General features: G+C 40.7%; 1 long non-coding RNA gene across 3 annotated transcripts; it reads right to left on the minus strand.

Annotated features, from left to right (window-relative positions):
- Window positions 1-3,602: 3,602 nt before the first annotated feature.
- LOC307223932 lies at window positions 3,603-10,133 on the minus strand. 3 transcript variants are annotated; one of them, XR_013842313.1, is made up of 4 exons: window positions 10,062-10,133; window positions 7,252-7,371; window positions 7,069-7,161; window positions 3,603-6,179 (listed from the first exon to the last, which is right to left on the minus strand). It is a non-coding gene; the product is annotated as an uncharacterized lncRNA (long non-coding RNA). The 3 variants fall into 3 exon arrangements; XR_013842314.1 differs by having other exon boundaries at window positions 3,603-6,182; XR_013842315.1 differs by having other exon boundaries at window positions 3,603-6,205.
- Between the last annotated feature and the right edge of the window lie 170 nt (window positions 10,134-10,303).

A 10,303-nucleotide genomic window follows, 5' to 3' on the forward strand; every position in this document is an offset into this window, starting at 1 on the left:
TTTAATACTAGAAGTAGCTTGGGCAGCAAGCATGAAAGGGAACTCAGAAGCCTGCCCATTTGAAGCTTTCAGAATACTGTTCTTACTGTGCAGTGGGCTTTCCATATGTGAGCTACCCTCCTACCCTAAAAAAAATAATTAATTGGTCAATAATTCCAGATCCCAAATGGCTAATCCAGTCATTTCCCCTTAGCTGAACATTTCTGTGACAGCCCAACTGTGTGAGAAGCCTTCTGATTCAAGGCAGCATCAGCTAACTTGCAAAGAAATAGAGTGATTTGGCCCTGGAAGGAGGAAGAGCTGAAATGAACTAGACTGGGAAAGAGTTTTGACAATGGAAATCTCCAATATATGTGATCAAGAGATGATAAGAAACTAGCATGTGAGCAGCTCTTTCATTTTCCTAACACATCAAAGGGTTTGGAACAGGCATTGCTGCTGTTTTTGATGAATGGAAGCGAGACCAGAGTGGTGGTGTGTGTACAGATGGGAGCAAATAGCTTAATTATCCTTGGTTGTAAGTTGATCCTCAGGCTCCTTGCTTCGTATGGGATGTCTTTTCATCAATACCTTGTGCCTATGAGTGTTTTAGTAATATGGAAGCTAACTTTATACCCACAAAAAGCAAGAATCTCTGATACTATTAAAACCGCCTATTTGGAGATGCCTATCCTAGCTACAGTGAAGCAGTGGTTTGTCTAGTGTGCTATCTTGTTACACATTAAAATTGATTTTCCAGTGTTTATTTTTCCCATCACCTCGTGGATGCAATATGCTGTAAAATGCTTAACTAGAGCTGACAGCAGCCAAGCACCTGCTTTCCTCAGGCATTTCATTCTGTAAACCTTAGACTGTTAGGATCACGCTATCTTTCACAAGCAGCTGAGCTCCACAAACTAGGCTCTGCTGAAGAGTCAGCATATTATGCAGCCATTACATTATGTTGCTGGCCTGAACAGATACTGGGGGGTTTTCTTCCACCTCTCTGGCAATTTTTTATCAGCTGGGTGCTTACCATTCTGATTCCTTGTGTTAACAAGAACTGCTTGTGCAGCATCTTCCTGATATATTGCTGTTGACATGTATACTGTTCAGTTTGGTTCCAAATTTATGTAGCAACCAGGAAGAAATGTGTTTTAAAAAATAATTTTCTTGTGTTCTCAATAAAGTGCTCACTCAACTATTAAAAGGAACAATGAACGTACTAGGCTGGGAATGCTTGCAAATTGATGCAGTCTGTACTTTTGATGTAGTTTGTACTGATAAACCTCTGTGTAAGGATTTCATATTCCTTTATACACCATTGCCACTTTTACATTCCATTCTGCAGCCTGGTCAAGTCCTTGAATTCCATCTACACTGCCTTTCCCTCCCAAGCACCCATGTTCCTACTGTGCAAACACTCTTAAGCAGCAGATGGAGAAAAAGGCAGTTTTATCTGTGGTGACCATGTTTCATATTACACTTAGGGTATATTAAAGGCACAGGGTCAGCAGTCTGTTTCTCCTGACCAGTTGACAAGCCTACTCTCAGTGATCCCATCAGGCGGGTGGGGCTGAGAAGTGAATGTCATGGCTAAGAGAGGATTTGAATCTACATCTTCTCAGTCCAAGTCAAACATTGTACCATAGGTGAGAACATTATTCACCAGAGCACATCATGTAATATAATGCGTTATGGCAATGTGCTGCCAGTATTACCTATGGTGCCTGTGAGAATAAATATCCCTTCAAAAATCCATGATACAAGATAGAAAGTTTGCTCTTCCTGCTCAGTTCCTATTTGCACCAGTTCAGCTATGTTCAACATACCCCTTAAAAATATACACACATTTAATTTGATAGCAGGATTTGGACACACACCCTCCCATCCACTCTGAACAGATGAGAGGTGCAAAGAACTTTAGGTACCTTTTCCCCATTGATGGAACAACTGATTGTTCGGGAGGAGGATGCCTGCCTCATTTTTGTGGTCTTTTTCTACTCTTAGATGTTGCAGCCATTTTGTGTTATACCCAGCCCACCCAGCAGCCATTTTTTATTTTGTGATGCCTTCACCGGAGCAATTTTGTGACTTGCACCCAGGGCACTTTCTCAAAATTCAAAATTATGCCCACACATCCAAAAAAGTTGGCAGCCTTGCACTACAATTAAAAGAGTAAAATTCATGTTAACTTAACACAATAATTCCCCCAGATGATATTTATTTAATGGATATGTGGTGGGTGGTGAAACTTTTGTGTATTATTTACTATATCTTATAGTTATGTTATATCTTGTAATTATATAATATTATAGTGAGTGCCAGGAGATAAGAGAGAAAGAGAAAGAGCCATGTAAGCAGTTAGGTGGCTAAGTCTCTCCTGCCTCCATTTCATGGCTTTTGTGGACTTAAGGCAAGATTTGTGAACAGCAATACCGATAGTTTAATGGCATTTCTGCACACTTAAGCAGGTGTATTTTACTAGTGCCTAGTCCCTGAGGCTGGCTTAAAAGTTTCATAGGTATGAGCCCTAGTGTTTTATCCACTTCAGGGTCTTGACCTACTTTCCAAATACTCTGAGGCATAATTTTTAGTCCCACGCACAAGGAAGTTATCATTTACAGGAATTTTTTTGCAGGAAAAAGTTTTACAGGATTTAAGAAAATGTGGGCTCTAGCAGTGGAAAGCATGTCAGGATTAAATAATTTTCTCCAGCTCTGGCCAAAAAAATAATGAATGTATCCTTTGGCCAAGTTTTAAATTCTCCAGTTGATGTGCATGAAAGTCTGGCGGTGTCTGTGGACTTGGTGATAAATGTATTTCCAAATCTGCTTTGACTCTGTGAAGAAAATTCTGCTCTTTGGTACTGAAGCTTCAAGCATAGACTGTCATTTGAGCTCATAATTAACTTGCTGTAGGTCACTGCCCACTTGGAAGGCTAATGTACAAGAACGGGAGGGTGATTATAGCTTCGGTGGCATTAAATACTTAATTTCAAGAGTAAGAAGAGCCAGGTGTTCAAGAATGCCAGGAAATCCATACCATCCCCATCTGGTCCTCCTGAGAGAAACCAGTAATGGCCTCTGACCTGAATTCCCCTCTCCTCCAGAAACAACCCAGAACACACACACACACACACACACACACACAGACGTCCAGTATGCCAATGTTGAGACAAAATTACTTTGTTATTGTTTTTTAATTAATTTATTGTATCATATGGAGTAAGGCTTGGCATTGAAATTAGGCTGAAAGTTATTCAGCCTCAGTATGAACATATGAAGTGTGTGTGTGTCTCTCTCTCTCTCTCTGTGTGTGTGTGTGTGTGTGTGTGTGTGTGTATTCTCCTAGAACACATTAAGCAAGTTGATCTGAAGAAATGCCAATGGATTTTTAGAAGTTAGCAGGTATGTAATACTGGTGGATGTTATCAAAGCCCATTATGAACAGTTGTTACCATTTTTTGAGGCTTTGTGGTAAGCAAGCACATAATCCTGTTTCCCCTCATGCAGGCAACTCCCTTACTCTTTTTTTTTTTTTTTAACCCTTCTTCCGGTATTTATTCTGTATGTGAAGGGCAAACAATGAAGAAGTTTAAAAAACCACTCACCAGACTGAAACCATTTTATATGCATTTTACTTTGAAGCAGATTTTAGTTGCATCCAGTTCACATTAAAGTTGTAGAACTGGACCCAACGCTCAGTTCTCATTTTTGTCAGTTTAAAACAGTAACAAAGCTGCTTGTGTTTAGATCTTTGAAGCTATGAGGTCAAGTACTCCTTGCATTAGCTTTCCTGTAAAATGCATTAGTGTGTCCCCATGGAAAATCAAAAACTCTTATGGACATAAGGTTTATAATGCTTCTAGTAGCATCTAAGCCCAGCAATTAGGATCATTATCTCTGCATAGTTCTTGTCTCACTGACTTCGTTATGAGCTAAGGCTAGCTGAACAATTCTTAAATGACACATTATAGATATATAATATTTATATTACTGCTGTGAAACAAAACAAATATTGATGTGTTTTCACCATAGATGAATCCAGCTTTTTCAAATCTTCACAGTACCCCCCACTAAAAACAAAAAATGTTACATGAAGCTGTAAAATGAATATTCTGAAGTGCATATTGTACATTCCTTTTTCTATATATTTCCTTTATGCATAAGTTACATTTCAATTATTCTAGCAAGGGTTAAAGAGGAATACCCTATAAAAGCAAATGTTAACTACACACATATGTGGTAAGGTTTCAAATACTGAAAGTTAATCATACAGAGTTATAATTCACTACCTGTCTTGTCTTGGCCAAAGGAATCTTCAACAGAGGGTGACCAAGAGGCCTTGGAATCAAGCCCTGGGTCACCTTCCATTCAGAGATGGGGAGCCAGGATTCTGCAACAAGCATGAGGAGGGTCTATCTGCACCCAGAGGGAGTTCTGACATCAAGAATGAATGTGCCCCAAGCCCCAAAAAGAGGTGATGCCTCAAACGCTAGAAGCAAACCCAGCCCAACCAGAGAAGTGCCTGACTTCAAGCAAGGATTCTTTAGGAGAAAAGGTTTCCTCAGAAATAAGACCCTCTACTTAAGAATACCTCTCTGGATAGAATGGATGGGAGTTAGCTGAGATTGTAGTCCGGTTCCAGCAGCTCCAGCTAAAAACCACAAGTGCCAGGGTGGAAAAGCTGCTGGTACAATGTCTATGTATCAGTACTGTGCACTGCCTGCTAGCTTGATGTCCTACCTACCGTAAATCTGAGCAAGAACTGCCCCTGACTTGCCTCTTGCCTTGGCTTTGCCCATGAACCAATTGGACCCTGACCTTGAACTGCTTTGGCTTTATAGTCATGACTTGCTTGGTTAATCCTCTTTTCGTGAAGAACTTCAGCTGACTTGCCATCAAGGAAAATTCATTAAAAAAAGTTTATGGTATGCATGTTTGCTTTCTCCAAAGGAGGAGAGCCCACAACCTCCTGAGGGAGTCCATTCCATTGTCAGAATGTTCTTCCTGATGTTCAGTCTGAATCTTCTTTCTTGTAACATGTTTGCTCAACTACAAGTGAAAGATTCAGGGTTATCTCTTTAAGGAGAAAGTTCAAAAATGAACCTAAGAGCAAAGTGCTTTTCAGTATTACAGTGTGTCTTTCCATTCTGAAGGGAAGACTTCCTCATCTTTCTGGACACGGTAAAATCTAGTGTCATGTGTTTCACTCTTACTTCACTGCCTGGCATGCCAATGGCTCCCTAGAGGCTGTGCATCCTAAGAAATAGACTGGAGCATCATTTCCCAATCTGGCTGATTGTTGTTATAGTCCAAAATATTTGAGGGTACCAGGTTGGGAAAGTTTGGCCTGGAGCAATTTGGGACTCATTCAATGGAGAGGAAGAGGTTTGTGTTCAACTCTGCTCTTATTGGTTTGTCTGAACTCAGTAAGAAGACCAATACATACATGCTGTTAGACTATTAAGAATAAAGATAAATATGACTGCACTCAGAAGTTTCACAGTGCACACATATGTCTTGGAACCCAAAGATTTTTAAAAAATAAATATACACCTAAATGGCTATTAGTATGGTGTAGAGGACAATAAAGGGAGGGTGACACAGATGCACTTAATTGTTATCTAAGACTTGAGGTGTGAAACATCAGATTTCTCAGTGTATATTTTTTTCTTCTTCATTCATTTGGTTCAGGACACTTACTTTACACAAAATAATAATTTTATGTAGAACACTGAGGCACTGTAAATTTCAGTTCACAAAGTCTCTGCTCATTTTGAAACATTAGTGAACCAGAAACGAGTGACATATTTTAAAGCACAGACTGAGGGATGGGGGAGAATGGCAAGCCAACTTAAAATCCAAAATGAAGTACTTTAGATCAGCATAATAGAATTCCTTGTGATTTATGTGCAATGACTCTAAATTAATGAAGTGTTACTTGCTCCAACAGTGCTACAAGCTACCTGTTTGACCTCTCTCAGATAAGACATTCCTTTGAAACAATGGACTGTTAAGAAAAGTTGAGGGCATTCAGTGGAAATATCAGTTTGGCAGTCTAGGTCCTGCTAGTCAGGTGTCTTTTTCAAAATAACTTATTTATTTAGTATATTAATATCCTACCTTTCTTCTGCCATGGAAGTCAACATGGTGTACATGGGATTTGCTTGTAAACACCTTTGTAGTCCAATCTATCTACTGAAAATTGGGCTGACATCAAACTAATTGCAAAAGAAGCCAGATGTGCCTTGTTTAATTTATACAAGCTATGTACTAAGCATATACAAAATAAAGAAAATTATAATTAGGGAAACATTTTCAAAATTGGGTATTTCAGATAGTCACCACTCTAGCATGACCTAGCATTGAATTAACATTTAGTAGGCACACTAGGAAAATAATGGGTAAAAAAAAGGGAGACAGTGGGAAGGACTAGATGGACAATGGGGGGAAGCGTACAGTAATTCTTACAAAAGACTGTAGTGTAGAATCAGGAGCAAGTCAAAGAATGGAAGCCAAGTTTGCAGATTACATCAAATTAATCAGATTGCCATTAGATAGTGGATTGGTTTGGACATGTATCACATGATCTCCCAATACTTTATTGTTCCAACATTTGATGACTCATAGCCAAATAAGAAAGCTGCCTCTGCAGAAGTATTATTTGATTAGGTCATGGCTTTTCTACACTTGTCATTTTTTATTGTTACAATTTGGCTCCTTCCTGCACCACCCTGATATGTCCCTATTCCAGCTGGTCATTGTGAGATCAATTCATTTTTAATATGAGAGTTAAGGGACTAACCATTTCAGGTGTGCTCCAAAAAGCATTGAAACTATGGGTTAACATCCAGTGGAAAATGGCACAAGGAATGATTGCACCAGAGAAGACGTTACTTTCTCCCATGCAGAGGGATGAAAGCTCAGGGGTAGAGCACATTCTTTGTAAGCAGAAGGTTCTATTGAGCAAGACTTGCCATCCACAGTTAAAAGAATTAGATAGCTGTTTATGTGGTTTCTCCATGACACCATGGAGAGCTCTTGCCAGTTATAGATACTTGGGTAAACGGTCAAATAGTCTGACCTGGTTCTATGTCCACTAGGGTTTTTTCGCATGGAGAACTTTTGTGCATCTGAACCCAACATGTGTGACTTCTTCCTTTCTCCATGTTTCATTCTGAACATACAAAACAGCAATCAGTGACCTCCTGGTTCAAACACAAGGTAAGAGCATGCTGATTACAGTAAATAAAGAAAGGTCTTATACCGATATTGCCTGTGGAGAATCCTGGAAACAATGTGTTCTCTTAATCCAATTATGATCCTGAAGGAATGACTCAGGCATCTTATCTCAGCAACGAAATATGAAGCCAAGGGAATGTTAGGACTAATGGCCACAAAAACAAGACTTAGCAGTGAAGACATGCAAAATGGACACCAACTGGATTAAGAAAGTTCTCTCAACTTCACCTCACTCTAGGCAAAAATATTATATTGCCAGTAAAATATCAAACAACTTTAAGCTCTGATAAGGTATTCTGGCACCCACATGTATCATCCAATGCCACCTTTCAAAGGTACTGCCATAAGCAGTCTATCATGGTGTGCTTAGCAGTAAGATTGGACCTAGCATTTTAAAATGTAAGTCTTTGTTCCCCACTCATAAACTGCAGACACGAATCATTATTTTATGATAAATAAAATGATGTCACTCTGCCCACAAATGAGCATTACATTTTTTTTAAAAAAAATGCTTTCTTTTGCAATATGCAGGTTACTAAGATTTATAACAAGGCGATTGTTAGAAACTGTTCAAAATAATTTATAATCTAACACCTAGCATTGTGAGGTCCTTTAAAAAAGTCTATTCCTTTTGCCTTAGTAGTTTTCAATCTCATTTCAAGTTCAGTAGAGAACATATCTAATACCAGCTAATTTTTGAAGCAAGGTGTTGTTCAGATTTCTGTACTGCCATACAAAGCTGCCATGTTCTTAGCTGAAATGCTCAGTGGATATGTTGAATCAGAAGATAATACAAAATAAAGGCAGCAGTGCATGAAAGCAAACTCTGAAAACACCAGTGTTTTGACACATGCTGGGTAATGTATGATGGCATTCTGCCCTTCAATTTTCTTTGGGGACTCCTTGGAATATATAGCATATGTCAGTTATGATTTGCTTCTATGCTGCCTCCTTGTAAAAAAATGTGTTCATGTGCTATTGAAGTGTAAATTCCAAAGCAAATTATCGTGGGGGGGATTCCAATACTGTAATTCTCTTTGAACTTTATTTCTACACTTTTTAAAATTAAATTTGTTTTTCACTTTGTCTTGCCCAGGCAACCAAAAAGATTTACAACCAAACAGACAAACAGCTCCACAGACAAGACACATGCTCTGCTCATGCCTGGTGGAGGGAAAACAAGCCTTGAAAATAGTGTTCTATGCTGGGTTGCCAGGTCACATGACCAAGATGACTAGTCTTGGGATCCAGCCTATGGCCCTCCTCTCTGGTCGTGCCCGTACTACGCCTGCAGAACACCCCTTCCTGAAACTTACATTGGCCTCAGCTCAGCCACTTACACTGTGCCAGGACTGACGGCTTCATGCTGGCTGAGCCCAACTGAATTAGGAATCAGCCAACTGATTCAGAGGTCCACCGCTTTCTAAGCTACTCATACCAATGGATTTTGCCATAGGATTGCCTCCTAAAGTTACCAATAAAAGTCAGAAGTTAAAAAAATGAGTTGCCCTTTACAGAACAATAAAATGACATAAGCAAAAAGAGGAAAGAGACTGCCCTGCTGTCACTTATTCGCTATAGCCTTCATGTTCTACAGTCTGGTATGAGCTCCCATTGCTCTGTCCCAACTCCTGCCAGTCCTAAGTATGCTTACTTGAAAGCATGTCTCATTTAGGACTACAGTCTTGGCTCAACATGCGCAAATAAAACCAGATCAGTTACATGCTGTTGGATAAACTTGAGCAATTCATCGTGGTTCAGGAACCAAGCCCAGACATTACAAACAGCCATAAAGTGCTGACATAGCTGTGAGAACAGGAATCTATTGCTTAAAATCAAAGCAATTTGGTTTAATGGAGTTGTGGATCGCATTGTAACTTTTAAAATAAATTTATTAATATCTTATTAGAAGCAGTTCATAACTTGGCAACACTGGTAGACTGAGTTAGGCTGGTTTTGGGGAGCTGTGGCTAAGCCAATACAGGACAATGAAGCATTTGTGGTGTCTTAGCTACATTTAACTGAATGCCTTGTACAGTGGAACCTTGGTTTTCGAACGTAATCCGTTCCAGAAGACCATTCGAATTCTGAAACGTTCGAAAAGCAAAAATCAAAGGGCTGCCAGCAATTTCAACGGGGGGAAAAGAGAGACTTTTGAGTTCCAAAAAATGTTTGAAAACCGAAACACTTATTTCTGGGTTTTCGGCATTCGGGAGCCAAAACGTTCCAAATGAGAGGCATTCGGGAACCGAGATTTGACTGTATTTGCTTTTTCATCTTTTGTTACTCATTCCAACGCTGAGGTGTTACTCATTCCAAACCTTGCATTACTCATTCCAAAACTACAGAAATGGGAAAGGAAGACAGTGAAGCAGCAAAAACAAAAGCAGCAGCCAAATCAAAATAACAGCATCAATAAGCACTCCACAGCTAAAAGCTGAAAGATGGGCAGCTAGGGAATGGAGAGGCGCCTAAGTAAAGGTAAGGCCAGCTTTGGACCTAACTTTGCAAACAGCAGCCTACTGGACCTCTGAGGCTATATTAGCTAATGCACAATTCAACACGGGCTAGAGAAACCACCATCGCCATCACCACCATTACCGCATCCAGAATAGGGTTGCTAAACTGGGGTGGGGGTTGCTGAATGCATAAAAACAATGGGCTGACCACTGTCCCTCCCTGGAAATATATTCGGGGTCTGACTGAGCCATCTTCTAGGCACGGCTTTGAAGAGCAGCCGCTTTGCTCAAACGTTTCCCGGAACAGCTATGCCCGCTGAGCTCATTGCCACGGTAACATTCCCACCCGACTCGCATTAGTCACTATTCCTCCCACTTTTCGCTTTGCGGGCGGCTCGGCGCGTAAAAGCGCCCGGAGAGACAGCCGAGCCAGAAGGTGCACCCCCCCCCCCATCTGCGCATGCTCTCATCTGCCTCCTCGCTCCCGGTAATGAATGAGGAGGGCGGGGCCTGAGAGGGGCCAGGGGGCGGGGCCCGAGGCTGCCTGCGACGGCCGACCTGGCAGGCACAGCGTGTGAGGGGGCCGGCGAAGGCGGGCAGAGCAGAGCGGCGTCTCCG

Source organism: Podarcis cretensis, assembly GCF_951804945.1.
Source record: "Podarcis cretensis genome assembly, chromosome: 9".
Classification (NCBI taxonomy): Eukaryota; Metazoa; Chordata; class Lepidosauria; order Squamata; family Lacertidae; genus Podarcis; species Podarcis cretensis.